Source organism: Pristiophorus japonicus, chromosome 1 (genome assembly GCF_044704955.1).
Source record: "Pristiophorus japonicus isolate sPriJap1 chromosome 1, sPriJap1.hap1, whole genome shotgun sequence".
Taxonomy (NCBI): domain Eukaryota; kingdom Metazoa; phylum Chordata; class Chondrichthyes; family Pristiophoridae; genus Pristiophorus; species Pristiophorus japonicus.
In genome coordinates this window covers 108,264,325-108,280,646 of record NC_091977.1, presented here as the reverse complement: position 1 = coordinate 108,280,646, position 16,322 = coordinate 108,264,325, and positions in this window count along the sequence as shown.

Here is a 16,322-nt window from a genome sequence, read left to right as displayed (position 1 = left end):
CCACAAAACAATAACTGTTTTTAAAGTAGTGCTTCAGATGTCTTGACCACTCAGAAGGGGAGCTACAAAACAACCCTGTCCAAGTAGGTAAATTCGTGGTCATGTGTTCCATGCTGCACAAACTGGCTATCAAGAGTGGCCAAGACTTGCCAGAAGGGACTGATGCTCCACCTCAGGAGAGAGAGGAAGAGGACGGCGAGGGGTTGGAGGCTGACCTAGGACCAGATAATCAGGCTGGCTATGCAACCATGCCCATGACCCTCTCCAGACCGCAGGAAAGGGCCCATGGTGGCTACATAGCTGCAAGACTCTTACTTGAGAAGCTGATAGCTGAACGATTTGCCTGAAAGAGCATTGATGTGAGTGACAACGCTGACACACTGCTGTGTGTGTGTAGCTCAGACATCAATGGTGCCCATCATCTTGGTACCAGTTAAAGTTTACGTTGATTGATATTAAGTTGTATTTAACCCTTTCATGTTAAGGAATCACTAGTGTGTAATGGTGCAGCTATCTGAGGCAATGCGCAACAAGGTTATGTTCAATAAAAATAAATTTATACCAACATTGGTCTGAAATCATAAGTATCACAGGCAATAACACCCAACCCCCGCCCACACCCCACTTTTTCCACCATTGACATCAATCAAATGTTCAACATGTCCAGCGACACAGAATACAAAGGCAAAGCAGGGGTGTGGTCCCCAGCCCCCATACATTACAACAAATTGCATACACCCAGATGGAGATATAATGCAGCCATCACCTGTGGACATGCACCTCACTTTCCTTACCCCCTCCCCTTCTTCTCCCCACCTCTACCCCTTCCCCTCCTCGTTCCACAGCATCTGGTCAAGGAGTTCCTCAGGCGAGGCCTCATTGGGGGGGATGAAGGCAGATGCAGTGGTTACACGGGTATGGGAGCGGGGGGTGTCGAGGGGGAAACATTCTCTGATGCAGAAGCAGAATCTTGGTCCTTGCTCTCATCTGTTGTTCGCAGTGGTGGTGTGGAACCTAGGGGTGGAGTGCCATGCTTGGGGACCACTGGGAGGCCTGTGCCAGTAGTGTTCCTGGCTGTCGCATCCAGGGCCTCCGCCATCCGCGGAATGTACTCGGTCATGGTGGCCAGCTGTCAGGATATGCCCCCCACTGCTTCGATGAACTGGTCACCAATGTCTATAGTCCTCCTGGACAACTGTACCATCTCTCCGCTCTCATGTGGCACTCGTGTAAGAGACCTGCCGCGTCCACGAGACCTCCGCGGGGTCGACGCCATCCTAGGGACAAATGGGGTGCCCTGTGGTGAGGTGCTTGGGGTCGGTACCTCCAGAGTGGAGGCGAGAATGACCGGAGGACCACTAGATGGCCTTAGGGTGGAATGGTTTCGGAGCTGGCGATGCAGGTTCCTCGAAGTCCACGCTCTCATCCGTGGAGAACAGATCCAGCAGATTGATGGGCGAGAATCGGAGCTCCTCAGTACCAGATGTTGGATCGTCCGGAGAGTCAGGCCCCGCGCCCCCACCTTCTGGCCTCTGTGGTCTTGCCTTGGGACGCGCTGCTGGCTGAGCTGCAAAACACAAATGAGGTTATTAGAGGAGAAGGGGGTGCTCGGGTCACAAGGTGAGTCCAGCGTTACACACAGCATATGCACAACAAAAGCACCACCGCTCTCAAAATCGTCGCAGACATCACATTTCATGACCATCAACACATTTGCATTGCAATGATTTTCATTAGGACATCATTATTTCTCGGACAATTTAAAAAATCATCTATCATATATGATTGTTTAGATATGAGTGGGTGTGGCATCTTTTGACTTCACATGATGCACTGGTGTAAGCTTTACTCACGTGGCAGCACTTCAGGGTCTGCAGATGCAGTCCGGGGGTACTTCCCCATCAGTGCAAGCACACACTCCTCCATGACAGTGATGTCACTGGGGACTGGTGGCCGCCCACCCGTTCGCCTCTGCACGGACCTCATCGTCGATAACTTTTCTGTAAAAGGTGACAGGATGACATGGTATGAAATGATTGTGTGATATCATTGTTAGGTACTGTCACAGAGCCTGATAAAACACATAACCGACAGATGTAATCATGATTATTATGAAAATGATCATTCTTTACCTAAAGACGTACACTATGACCGCAGGCTTTGAATAAAACATTCCCGCTAAAAGTGAAAGACCTCACATCTGCTGATAGTCACTCATGATTGTTACAAATCAAATTATATAAATACATAAGTACATGTAAATCAATGTAATGTAATACTTACTCTTGCGGATTCCATCATTTTACCCACTACCGATGTCAGGCTGACATTCCCTATAATTCCCTGTTTTCTCTCTCCCTCCTTTTTTACATTGGCTACCCTCCACTCCATAGGAACTGATCCAGAGTCAATGGAATGTTGGAAAATGACTGTCAATGCATCCGCTATTTCCAAGACCACCTCCTTAAGTACTCTGGGATGCAGTCCATCAGGCCCTAGGGATTTATCGGCCTTCAATCCCATCAATTTCCCCAACACAATTTTCCGACTAATAAGAATTTCCCTCAGTTCCTCATTCTTACTCAGATGGCTTTTTAATAGCAAAAACCAAGTGAGCATCTGAAATTTCTATCACTCCTGCATTATCTCTCAATCCCATCCAAACACAGTCCTGATTATAATCTATCACCGCGCCATACTGATCCAACACATCAGTTCCTAAAATTTCTCTTCCGTCGGGGGTGGTCATCAGCATCGGCGCTGGGACCTTACAGGTGAGGTCTCCCAACTGAAGTTCAGTGACCTTACCTGTATACGTGGTGGTTGTATCACCGTTAAACCCTTTAAGGGTCATACAACCCTTGCCCGTCACTGCATGGTGTTCAGGGTATGGGGTGTGGATGATGGTAATGGCTGAGCCAGTATCGATCTGCTGCCTGCCCCCTTTTAAGACAACAAGGACTACTGGTCTCCCGCTACCATCACATCGGAACCCCACTTCCGACCAATCTTTGGGGGACGAACCCTGTCATAGGGTCGATCCTGGAATGGATCTCTCTAATGAGTGTGCATCGGCGATTGTGTACACCAGTAAATGATTTTGCATCCTCCCCGTGGCAATTTGGGTTTGTATGAGGGTTACCAACTAGTCCAATCGTTGATCTGTCCCAGAGGGCTTGGATTCATCCTTCTTTAGAAGGGTTACTAACTGAGCCAATTGTTGTTCCATCCCAAAGTGTTTGGGTTCGCCCTCGGGAGATGCGTTGCATCATGGTTCGGTGCCAGTCTGGGTCTGCTGCACTCTTTTGCTAGGTGGCCTACCTTCTTACAATTAAAGCACTGTCCCTTAAAGGGGTAGTTTCGAGATCCCTCCACCGTTGACACTGGTTTATTTGCAGTGGGTGGTGACTTCACCTTTAACTGGTCTTTTACCATCTCCCAGGCTGTTTGAGCGGTGGTCTCCATATCTGTCCACTGATTGGTGGGCCTCATGGCTATTCCCAGGATGCTTTTAACTAAAGAGTGGAGTTAGGTCAGGAACATTGATTTAAACTGTTACTGATTCTTTCCTACTGTAGCATTTGCGGATGCCTGGTTCTGCGTACGTTGATAGATATTGTACAGGCGATTACTGAAGGCTCTCGGGGTCTCTTCTGGGCGCTGCTAGGTCTGATTAATCAGAGCCACTAAGTTCAAGTTTTGGATCCCTAAATGGTTTAGGATCTCGGTCATGAGTGCATCGGCCGCTGTGCCAGGCTGGAGGACTGCGTCTGACAGATTATCTTTTAGGGAAGTGGAACAGGCCAAGAGGAGGATTCCTGTTAAGTCTCTCTCTTCCAACTCGGGGTGAGCCCTCCTGAAATTTTCCCACCTCCTATTATCGTCCAGTGGATCATCCCCATCATTAATGGGCCCCAACTCGTGGCTACATGCCGTGGTGTCAGCACCATATATGGGCCGTGAGTCGGTATGGTTACTGGTGATGTGACCGTGCGTATTACGTCTTAAAGAAGTGGTTACTAAGGCTACGATTGGTTTTCGTGTCTCCAAGGTATCCCATCGTACACTACCACCCTGGGGATTATACTGATTGCCTTCCTCTTCCCAATCTGTCTCCCCCTTGTCCCCTTCTGCTGTCTCTGTTATGGCTCCCCGTGTGATTGCAGATACCAGGGCCTTCTGCTCCCCTAACTTACTTTTTAGCCTCGCTATTTCTAATTGGTACTGGGAGTGGTCTGCCTCCCTTTGTGGCTTTTTAATTAATTCCCTTAATGTGCCCCTAGCATCTTCTATCTCTTGCTGGAGCCCCAAGTTTTCCAAATTATATTTTTTTAATTCTAATTTGTTTTCATTTGCTTCAACAACGGCTGCTGTGGCATTTAAATTTGAGAGGCTTTGTTGTTGTAGCAACAAAGCTGCCTGTTCAGCCCCTCTTTCTAATTGCTTAATATTGTGGTTTAATTGACCAATTTCTTGTCTTAAATGCTGTATTTCTCCCTCTTTTAACTGCTTCACAAGTTGGAGGCCTTCTTCCTTGTATTGTTTTATACCTTGACTCTCTTTCTTTTAGTTGAATCTCTTTTGCTTTCAATTCTTTAAATCCTGTATCTATTTTGCCTTTTGTTCTTTCACACTTTGAAGCTTTTCTACTTGTAGTTCTTTTAAATCTTGTGTCACTTTGACCTTCTGTCTCATTAATTCTTCATCTCTCCGGGCATAATAAAATGAGCTGAATACCAAGAAACCATTTGCCTGTTTTGACCTTAGTGCTCCTTGATCTACTTTCTCCTGGTTAAATGCCACGTGTCATTGTAACCCATGTATAAGCTGACCTACGTCCTTGAGAACACTGACCACAAGGGGTGAACTTGTGGGAGACATTCCTAACTTGGACTTTCAGGTATAAAAGGGGAAGCTCCACCCACCTTCATCACTTGAGGTCTTGGTAATAAAGGTAACTGGTCACAGAGTGACCGTCTCTCAAGAATGGGCCTCGTGGGCATTTATATTGTATAGTAAGGACATATCATTAGCGACTAGAAACTGGGATTTGAACCACGCGAGCATGGCCACTAGCAGCACAGAAGAGAGATACTGTGTCGGTAATGATTGGGACAACTTTATTGAGAGACTACAGCAAAGTTTTGTCACTAAGGAATGGTTGGGACAGGATTCGGCCGACAAATGCAGGGCTCATCTCCTGACGGTTTGTGGATCCTAAACGTGCTCCCTGATAAAGGACCTCCAAGCACCAGAGAAGCCGGTGGACAAGACGTTTGAAGAACTCAGTGATCGGGGAACACCTTAAACTGGTGAGCAGCATGCACATGGCGAGACACTGGTTTTACACGCACCGGCGGCAAGAAGGGCAAAGTGTTCCAGACTTCATGGCATATCTCCGGCGACTGGCGAGTCTATGTAAGTTCCCAGATGCATGCAGAGCGGAGATGCTGCGAGACTTTTTTATTGAGGGCATCTGGCACACTGGGGTTTTCAGGAAACTGATTGAGACCAAAGACTTGACCTTGGAAGTGGCGGCTCTGATAGCCCAGACATTTATCTCAGGGGAGGAAGAGACCAGAATGATGTATGACAAAAGTCTTGGCTCAAATGCAGCAAACGACCAGGGAGTCAACATTGTTAACACGGCACACAGTTCTATAGGCAGACAAGGGCAATCAGACATGCCCCAGCATGCAGTCAAACCCAAAGGGGGAATTCAACAGAGACAATGGAGAGCTGAATGGCGGTTCATGCCATCGCAATGGACAATGCGGCCAGTAATGGGGCCATCAACACCTATGAATGATGCGCTTAAGGACAGTTACAGAACAGTCAGAGACAATCGACTGGTAATGGACCTTTTGTTTTCAACAACGAGGCCTCCAGCTCATGCTGGAGGTGTGGAGGCAAACACCCAGCTAGAGCTTGCAGGTATCAGCAATATACCTGCAGAAACTGCAAAGTCAGCGGTCACTTGGCGCGTATGTGCAGGAAGCCTGCAGCCAGGTTGATGTACGAGGAGGACAAGCCTGATGTAAGCCCTACGAGGCCAAATGAATACTGGGGGAAATCGCTGGAAGCTGAAGTTCAGCGAGTTCATGTGGAGCAATATATAGTTCATTCATATACCAGGACGCCACCGATAATGACGAAAGTGCTCCTCAATGGCATCCCAGTATTAATGGAGCTAGGCACATGGGCCAGCCAGTCCCTGATGAGTATCAAACAGTTCGAAAGGTTGTGGGTGTCCAAGGCCAGGAGGCCAAAATTATTGCCGATTGATGCACAGCTACGGACATATACAAAGGAGATCATTCCGGTGCTAGGCAACGCCACGGTAGTTGTGACCCACAAAGATTCGGAGAACCGGTTGCAACTCTGGATTGTCCCAGGGAACAGTTCCGCACTACTGGGGAGGAGTTGGCTTGCTGTCATGAACTAGAAATGGGGCGATGTCAATGCAATTCCTTCTGTGGAGCAAGTATCATGCTCACAGGTCTTGGACAAATTTGACTCATTATTTCAACCCGGCATCGGCACTTTCATGGGGGCCAAGGTAGTGATTCACATAAACCCGGACGCCAGGCCAGTACACCACAAGACCAGAGCGGTGCTGTACGTGATGCGGGAAAAGATAGAATGCGAATTGGACCACCTGCTGAGGGAAGGCATCAACTCGCCAGTCGAATTCAGTGACTGGGCGAGCCCAATTGTGCCGGTGCTCAAGGCGGATAGGTCGGTCAGGATATGTGGCGATTACAAGGCCACCATCAATTAGGTGTCACTCCAAGACCAGTACCCACTACTGAGAGCGGACAACCTCTTTACAACGCTATCCGGTGGCAAACTTATTTCAAAATTGGACCTGACCTCAGCTTACATGACCCAGGAGCTGGCGAGTGAGTCGAAGAAGCTGATCACCATCACGACACACAAGGGGTTGTTTGAGTATAACAGATATCCATTCGGGATTTGTTTGGCCGCCGTGATCTTTCAGCGAAATATGGAAAACCTCCTCAAGTCGATTCCAAGGATGGTGGTTTTTCAAGACGATATCCTCATCACAGGTCGCGATACTGAAGAACATCTCCACAACCTGGAGGAGGTGCTACGCAGACTGGACCGGGTAGGGCTGCGACTGAAAAAGGCGAAATGCGTCTTCTTAGCTCCAGAGGTAGAATTCCTGGGGAGGCGGGTAGCAGCAGACGGGATCAGACCTACTGCATCCAAAACGGAAGCGATCCAGAGAGCACCTAGACCCGTTAACACGACGGAGCTGCGTTCGTTCCTGGGGCTCCTGAACTATTTTGGTAACTTTCTTCCCAAATTGCTGTTAGAGCCGCTACACGTGCTCCTACGCAAAGGTCATGATTGGGTCTGGGGGGAGAGCCCGGAAAGGGCTTTTGATAGAGCACGCAATTTGTTATACTCCAACAAACTGTTAACGTTATATGACCCATGTAAGAAACTTGTTTTAACGTGCGATGCGTCGTCCTATGGTGTCGGGTGTGTGTTGCAGCATGTGAATGCCAATGGTCAGTTACAGCCGGTAGCTTATGCCTCCAGAGTCTGTCCCAGGCAGAAAGGGGCTACGGGATGGTAGAAAAGGAAGCGCTAGCATGTGTATATGCAGTAAGAAAAAATGCACCAGTACCTGTTTGGCAGGAAATTTGAGCTGGAGACAGATCACAAACCCCTAACGTCGGCCATAAATGCGAATGCATCGGCCCGCATACAGAGGTGGGCACTTATGTTAGCCGCCTATGACTACATAATTCGGCACAGACCTGGCACTGAAAACTGCGCCGATGCACTCAGCAGGCTCCCACTAACCACCACTGAGGGGGCAACTGAGCAAGATGCTGAGATGGTCATGGCTGTTGAAGCTTTCGAAAGTGAAGGCTCACCTGTGACAGCCCGGCAGATTAAAGTCTGGACAAATAAAGACCCGCTACTGTCTTTAGTTAAGAAATGTGAATGGGGACTGGGCAGCCACGTATGGAGGAATTTAAACCGTTTCATAGGCGTAAGGATGAACTCTCGATTCAGGCCGATTGCCTACTGTGGGGAAACCGAGTAGTCATGCCCCAGATGGGCAGAGAGGTGTTTATCAGAGAACTTCACAATGAGCACCTGGGCATTGTCATGATGAAGGCAATTGCCAGGTCACACGTTTGGTGGCCACGGATAGATGCAGACCTGGAACTTTGTGTTCGCAGGTGCAAGACATGTGCTCAGCTGGGCAATGCACCCAGGGAAGCCCCCCTTAGCCCCTGGTCCTGGCCCGCCAAGCCATGGTCACGCATCCATGTAGACTACGCAGATCCTTTCACGGGAAAAATGTTTTTGATTGAGTGGATTGAGTGTGCCATTTTAAATTCAAGACATCCTCTGCCACAGTAGAAAGTCTACGGGCAATGTTCGCCGCCCATGGTCTACCAGATGTCTTGGTCAGCGACAATGGCCCGTGCTTCACAAGCACTGAATTCCAGGACTTCATGGCAGGCAATGGAATCAACCATGTCAGAACGGCACCGTTCAAGCCGGCCTCAAACAGCCAGGCGGAATGAGCAGTACAGATAATCAAACAGGGGATGCTCAGAATCCAAGGGGGTTCCCTACAAAAATGCTTATCACACCTCCTGTTGGCCAATAGATCCCGACCACACTCGCTCACAGGGGTTCCACCCGCAGAGCTGCTAATGAAAAGGACACTCAAAACCAGGTTATCCCTTATACAGCCTTCTATGAAAGAAATTGTTGAGAGCAGGCGTCAGTCACAATGTGACTATCATGACAGGAATGCGAGAGGGCGATGTATTGATATCAATGACCCTGTTTTTGTCCTTAATTACGCTGCAGGGCCCAAATGGCTTACAGGCACTGTGATTGCCAAAGAAGGGAATAGGATTTTGGCAGTTAAACTTACCAATGGACAAATCTGCCGCAAACACGTGGATCAAACTAAAAGGAGGTTCAGCAACTCCATAGAAGAAGCAGAGGAAGAACACAACATAAAGTTTACTCCACCACAGGTGACCGAAAACTGGAACCAATGGAGGAGAGCCCAGTCACTGTGGGCAGTCCGGACAGGCCTGTGGCACCGCAAACAGCAGACACTCAGGCCAGCGCCCAACAACCGGAGCCCCAACTCAGGCGCTCTACAAGGGAGCGTAAACCACCAGGGAGACTTAACCTGTGATCCCAATAAGACTTTGCAGGGGGAAGGTGATGTCATGTATTCAACTATCATTGTAACCCATGTATAATCTGACCTAAGTTGTACACCTTGAGAACATTGGCCACAAGGGGATGAACTTGTGGAAGACACTCCTAACCTGGACTTTCAGGTATAAAAATGGAAGCTCCACCCACCTTCATCACTTGAGGTCTTGGTAATAAAGGTAACTGGTCACAGAGTGACCTTCTCTCAAGTATGGGCCTCGTGTGCATTTATACTGTATAGTAAGGACATATCACCACGAGCTCCCAAAAAGACGGAAGTACGGTGCCTGTGCCTATAGCTCTTCTATGTCCGTTATGGATACCTTTTTGGACAACTTCTCCTGATAAACTATCTCAACATTTCTTTTTGTTGGCTTTCTATCCATGACCGATCCCTTCATCCTGTGTCTTTTGAATTTAACTACTGATAGATCCCCACTTAAACAGTTCCAACTATCGCGACGACTGCTCGTTAAGATGCGACTTCTTCCAATCTGTTTAACCGTTTATAGTTTATACTTCATAACACAGGTTAGAATCGCAACTCCCAAAATTTCCAATTGTTCAAAGGAATAATCAAAAGCTGTCTCGCCAGATCCCGGACGACCCCCAATTTGTAAGATTTCTAAATCTCTGGCATTAAATTGTCAGCAAGACCGATTCTTTTAAAACAATTTGGAATAGTTTATTAAACACACACACATGCACATCTATCAGTAGTCGTCAGCTATCCTACAGATCGACTTAGTTGCAACAGATACAATGTTACAATAATGATTTATAAAAAGGTATACGTCACTTTCCTGTGGCTGGCTGGCTGAGCACATGGCCTGCTGTTTCGGCTGGTCTTGAGGACAGTTTGTCGTGTGCTCAGGTGAGACGAGAGAGTGTGCAAGCTTTGCATTTTTATATCCTTTAAGTCCATTGTTTCTCAGAAAGCCCCAGGATTGGGTCTTGGTTCCAGGGCAGTTCCTTATTGGCTCTCCTCACACATGTGTCTGTCTGGAGGACCCAGTGCCATCCCTTGTTGAGGTTAATGGCTTTCCAATTAAGGCAAAATACAAACAGTACATGCTGGAAGTCTGTAAGCATCCATTTTGTTTCAACACTGCAGCCTTTCCGTATAATCTACACTTTTAACATTTATATATATACACAGAATTAATTTTGTCATTACTAAACACTTTTATTCTTACATCCTTCCTTCCTCCCAAAGCAGCCACACCATACCCAGACTTGCCTTCAGTCCCTCTGAGCTCCCTCGCTCTCTGTCTCTGCTTCTGTGCATGTCATGATGACCCTTGACCTCCTGAATTGCGGGAATTGAGCGTTGCCATGCTGTTGCTAAGGATGGCCACACTTTACGGCAGAAGGTCAAAAAAAAATTTGCGCTTACGCCCATTTCATATCGCTCGGGGTAACGGCCATTTTCAAAAATGGAGACTAGATGCTTTGAGAATGGGCGAGAAACTACCGATTTGAAAACCCTTTTTTACCACCTATGCCATGCCAGAAATAACGCCCATTTTTGGGCAATAAGCATTAAAGTGGAGGTTCTAGCCCCATATCTTTTGTTTGTGTTATATAATTCTATAGTAGAATTTGGAAACATAAAATGGGTTCCATTTGAGAAATATATACCAACAGTTGTGTATACCATGCAAGCCATGTATAATGATTATTTGTTATGATTAACTTCTTCAATAAGGAGGGAGAAATGTTATAGAGCCACTTAGTGGACTACGAATGTAATAACACTAAAGCCATGTGCTATATCAGTTCTACCCGTGAGCCATGTTGTGCAGTACTCTGTGTTTACTGTATCTCAAGATATCATAGTTCTATCACCCTCTATCACTGTTGAAGTATCGGTGTATAGGTACTGAACTAGGTGAATGAACCCCTTGGGCATGCCCATTCTTCCAAGTGCCTTGGAAACCATTTTGTGCTCGACTGAATCGAATACTTTGGCCAAGCCAACAAAGACTATGGTCAGCTCCTTCTTGTTCCTCTTTGCTCCCTTCATGATGTTCCATAGGATGGCAATACTCTCATTGCATCCAGGGGTGGTGGCTATAAAACCCTTCTGCCTTTTGGCCATGATCTTAGAAAAGAGTCGCAATAACATGGGTCTGATTGTAATCGCTCGTCAGTTGTTTATGTTTTTAAGGAATTCAACATCCTCGGTTTTGGGGATCAACACTGTGCGACCTTTCTTCAGTGTCTGCGAGATTGCTGCTGATTTGAGCCATAGAATGAAGAGTCGTGCGATTAGGGTCTCATCTTCTCCCATTATTTCATTGATGTCACTGACTTTCATGCCACCTGGCCCAGCTGCACTTGTCTCGTTGATCCCCACAAGTACTTGTTCGAGCTCTTCATTCATTTGCTGTGGTTTTTCCGGTCTGTATATTCTGCAAATTTGTTAACATAAGAACATAAGAAATAGGAGCAGGAGTAGGCCCTGATTTGTCTTCCTCTCTCTAGTTACCAATCTATGCAGAACACAATCCATCACGTGTTTCTTTCGAAGTCGTTTCGCCAACGATAAATCGTTGTTACCAATAGGACCAACGAGGGGGTTTGACTCACTGAGGATGGCGAGTACACGAAAGACCCCCACCCCCCATCTACAGTAATTATCCTAGCGCTTGAAATTCCATTGCGTTTTGGACGCTAACTTTTGAAATCTGAGAAAATATCGCTGGGCGATAATCCTTTTTTGATCTTGGAAACTTCAGCTTTAGTGCTCTGAGGGAAGTGGAGTGCTAAATGAAGCAGAATCCACTTCTCTTCGAGTGCTAAAGTGTGTGAGAGGGGCAGTAGCGGCAGAGTGCTGAAGAGTGTGCAGTGTTGTGCTACTGGCGTCAGAGGCTCCTTCCCTCACTTAAAGGGACAGGCCAATGATGGTTTGCAACATTCTTAGTCAGTTCTGTGGGCCCTTTCCTGCTTTCTCTCCATACCCCTCGATCCCCTTAGCCGTAAGGGCCATATCTAACTCCCGCTTGAATATATCCAATGAACTGACATTAACAACTCCCTGCGGCAGGGAATTCCACAGGTTAACAACTCTCTGAGTGAAGAAGTTTCTCCTCAGCTCAGTCCTAAATGGCATACCCCTTATCCTAAGACTATGTCCCCTGGTTCTGGACCTCCCCAACATCGGAAACATTCTTCCTGCATCTAACCTGTCCAGTCCTGTCAGAATCTTATACGTTTCTATGAGATCCCCTCTCATCCTTCTAAACTCCAGTGAATAAAGGCCCAGTTGATCCAGTCTCTCCTCATATGACAGTCCAGCCATCCCAGGAATCAGTCTGGTGAACCTTTGCTGCACTCCCTCAATAGCAAGAACGTCCTTCCTCAGATTAGGAGATCAAAACTGAACACAATATTCCAGGTGAGGCCTCACTAAGGCCCTGTACAACTGCAGTAAGACCTCCCTGCTCCTATACTCAAATCCCCTAGCTATGAAGGCCAACATACCATTTGCCTTCTTCACCACCTGCTGTACCTGCATGCCAACTTTCAATGACTGATGAACCATGACACCCAGGTCTTGTTGCACCTCCCCTTTTCCTAATCTGCCACCATTCAGATAAAATTCTGCCTTCGTGTTTTTGCCCCCAAAATGGATAACTTCACATTTATTCAGATTATACTGCATCTGCTATGCATTTGCCCACTCACCTAACCTGTCCAAGTCACCCTGCAGCCTCTTAGCATCCCCCTCACAGCTCACACCGCCACCCAGTTTAGTGTCATCTGCAAACTTGGAGATATTACACTCAATTCCTTCATCTAAATCGTTAATGTTACTCACACTTCATTACATTTCTTCACTTTGACATTCAGAGCACTGGGCAGAAATCACATCACATCCACACCCACCTATGGCCTTCCCGATGCTTTGCTTTAATCAAACAGTCAGTTTCCCCTGGTGTGCACCAGTTCTAAGTCAGCTGCAAGGCGCTGGCCGAGGCCAATCGTCTGCCCAGAGGCTGACGGGCACCACAGATGGGGCGATCCACAGGAAGGGCCCAGCGTTCATCCAGAGTTGCCACCGACCTGGAGGGCGGCGCCTCGTCCAGCCGTGGCATATGCCCGACCCTGCTTTGCACCCCAGCCCGACCGACCCAGCCCTGGGAACTAAAATTTATCCCGAAGTTACGGATCTGACATTGACGACTTCCATTATTTACAGAGGCTGTTCACCTTGGAGACTTGCTGTGGGTACGGCCCGGATTTTCAAGGTCCAGCAAGAGCTCACCAGACACCGCCGGAACCACAACACTTTCCAAGGCACGGGCGAATCCATTCCAATGCGCCCTGCCCTTCACAAAGAAAAAAGAACTCTCTCCTCTCCCTCTAACTTCTCCGGGATCGTTTGCATTACCGTACTAGACACCATGAGGCGCCAGTCTCTGCCACGCCGGATTTGATTATCTGAACCCGACTCCCTTTCAATCGGTTGAGGGCAATGGAGGCCATCGTCCGTCCCTTCAGAACGGCGTTCACCTATCTCTTAGAACTGACTGACCCATGTACATTTGCTGCTACCACTAAGATCTGCACCTGCGGCAGCTCCACCCGGGCTCGCGTCCTGGGCTTCCGTGCTCACCGCAGCAGCCCTCCTACTCATTGCGGCCTAGCCTCATGTGCTCTAAATTGTTGACGATGGCTGAGTATGGGCCCGACACTCCAGCAACATCCATTTTCACGGGTAGTTGATTCGGCAGGCGAGTTGTTACACACTCCTTACAGATTCCGACTTCCATGACCACCATCCTGCGGTCTATATCAACCAACACCTTTTGTCGGGTGTGATGAGAGTTGGCACTGGGCACATCAACCCAGCGTTCGGTTCATCCCACAGCACCAGTTCTGCTTTCCAAAAGTGGCTTACAAGGCACTCACATTCCACACCTGGCACCAAGCCAGCAAGTCGGGCTTCTTACCTATTTAAAGTTTGAGAAGCAGTTGAGATTGTTTCGGCCCCAAGGCGTATAATCATTCGCTTTACTAGTTAAACTGCATGTGGACGAGCACCAGCTATCCTGAGGGAAACCTCGGAGCGTACCAGCTACTAGATGGTTCGATTAGTCTTTTGCCCCTATACCCAGGTCGGACGAACGATTTGCACGTCAGGACCGCTGCGGACCTCCATCAGAGTTTCCTCTGGCTTTGCCCTGCCCAGACATGGTACCCAAAAATGGTGAACTATCACGTACACTCGTGCTCCACCTCTCTGCCAGAATGGGTGTGACGGACTGGTGGTGCACCTCAGTTGTCGCGCCGACCTTCACTTTTATTTCAGCTGGCATTTCGTGACACCCTTTGACTCCTTGGTCCGTGTTTCAAGCTGGGTCAGGTGGGTACACCGACATCGCCACGGACACCTGGTACCCACTCGTGGCTCATTCAACTCATGCAATGCAGTCAGGTCGCACTGATGACAGTTCGCCCAGGTTGGCGGTCACACTGGGAGCACAGGGAGCCCATCCTGCCCACTCAGGAGGGGGCAGGCATGGCAGCAGTCACTTCCCTCGACCCCAGGAAATGACGAAGCTGCTGCCGAGCGGCTATAGCACATGCCGCTGGAGCGACGAGCCACCTTCTCTCCGGCCATCCCAGCCAACCTCGAGATGGTCGCGGCGCACCACCAACAGAGGAAATGCACTTGGCAACGGCCGAGCTAATATGGAACAGAGGAGCTCCGTCAAACCCAATGCAAATGACCTAGCCGCTAGGCAGACTGCGCAGACCCCACCCCTTTACCTCTTAACGGTTTCATGCCCTCTTGAACTCTCTTCAAAGTTCTTTTCAACTTTTTCTTACGGTACTTGTTGACTATTGGTCTTGTGCCAGTATTTAGCCTTAGATGGAGTGTTCCATCCACTTTGGGCTGCATTCACAAACCGATTCCAAGAAGACTCAATCCCGACGAGCTGGAGGCCTCTACCGGCCTCACATCATCCACAGACTCAGCTTCGATCAGAAGGACTTGAGCTCCAGAGTGTCATTGGAGAAAGAAGTCTTCTCTGCGCAACATTTCCCAAGCTCACCGGGTAGCGATTCAGTGCTGGGCTCTTCCTTTTTCACTTGAAGTTACTTGGAGGATCCTTGTTAGTTTCTTTTCCTCCGCTTGGGAATATGCTTAAATTCAGTGGGTTGGCACGTCTGATCTGAGGTCGTAGGGAGGAAGGTATAGTAGGTGCCGGCCGGCATCTCCAATTTAACAACTCGCACCTTGTCCTCAAATCAAACCCACCTCGTGAACAAATTAGTACGAGCGGACGTGCACGTGTGCACTGGAGCCCAGACTCGGCTTATACCATTCCAGTCTCGATTCAGAGAGAGCATCAGAAGGACCAGCAGCATCGAAGAGAAAGGCCAGAAGTAGTGGCTGGGTAGTGTTATGTATGTATTAGGAAAAGGGGAGGTGCAAAGAGACCTGGGTGTCATGGTACATCAGTCATTGAAGGTTGGCATGCAGGTGCAGCAGGCGGTTAAGAAAGCAAATGGCATGTTGGCCTTCATAGCAAGGGGATTTGAGTACAGGGGCAGGGAGGTGTTGCTACAGTTGTACAGGGCATTGGTGAGGCCACACCTGGAGTATTGTGTACAGTTTTGGTCTCCTAACCTGAGGAAGGACATTCTTGCTATTGAGGGAGTGCAGCGAAGGTTCACCAGACTGATTCCCGGGATGGCGGGACTGACCTATCAAGACAGACTGGATCAACTGGGCTTGTATTCACTGGAGTTCAGAAGAATGAGAGGGGACCTCATAGAAACATATAAAATTCTGACGGGGTTAGACAGGTTAGATGCAGGAAGAATGTTCCCAATGTTGGGGAAGTCCAGAACCAGGGGTCACAGTCTAAGGATAAGGGGTAAGCCATTTAGGACCGAGATGCGGAGGAACTTCTTCACCCAGAGAGTGGTGAACCTGTGGAATTCTCTACCACAGAAAGTTGTTGAGGCCAATTCACTAAATATATTCAAAAAAGAGTTAGATGAGGTCCTTACTGCTAGGGGGATCGAGGGGTATGGCGAGAAAGCAGGAATGGGGTACTGAAGTTGAATGTTCAGCC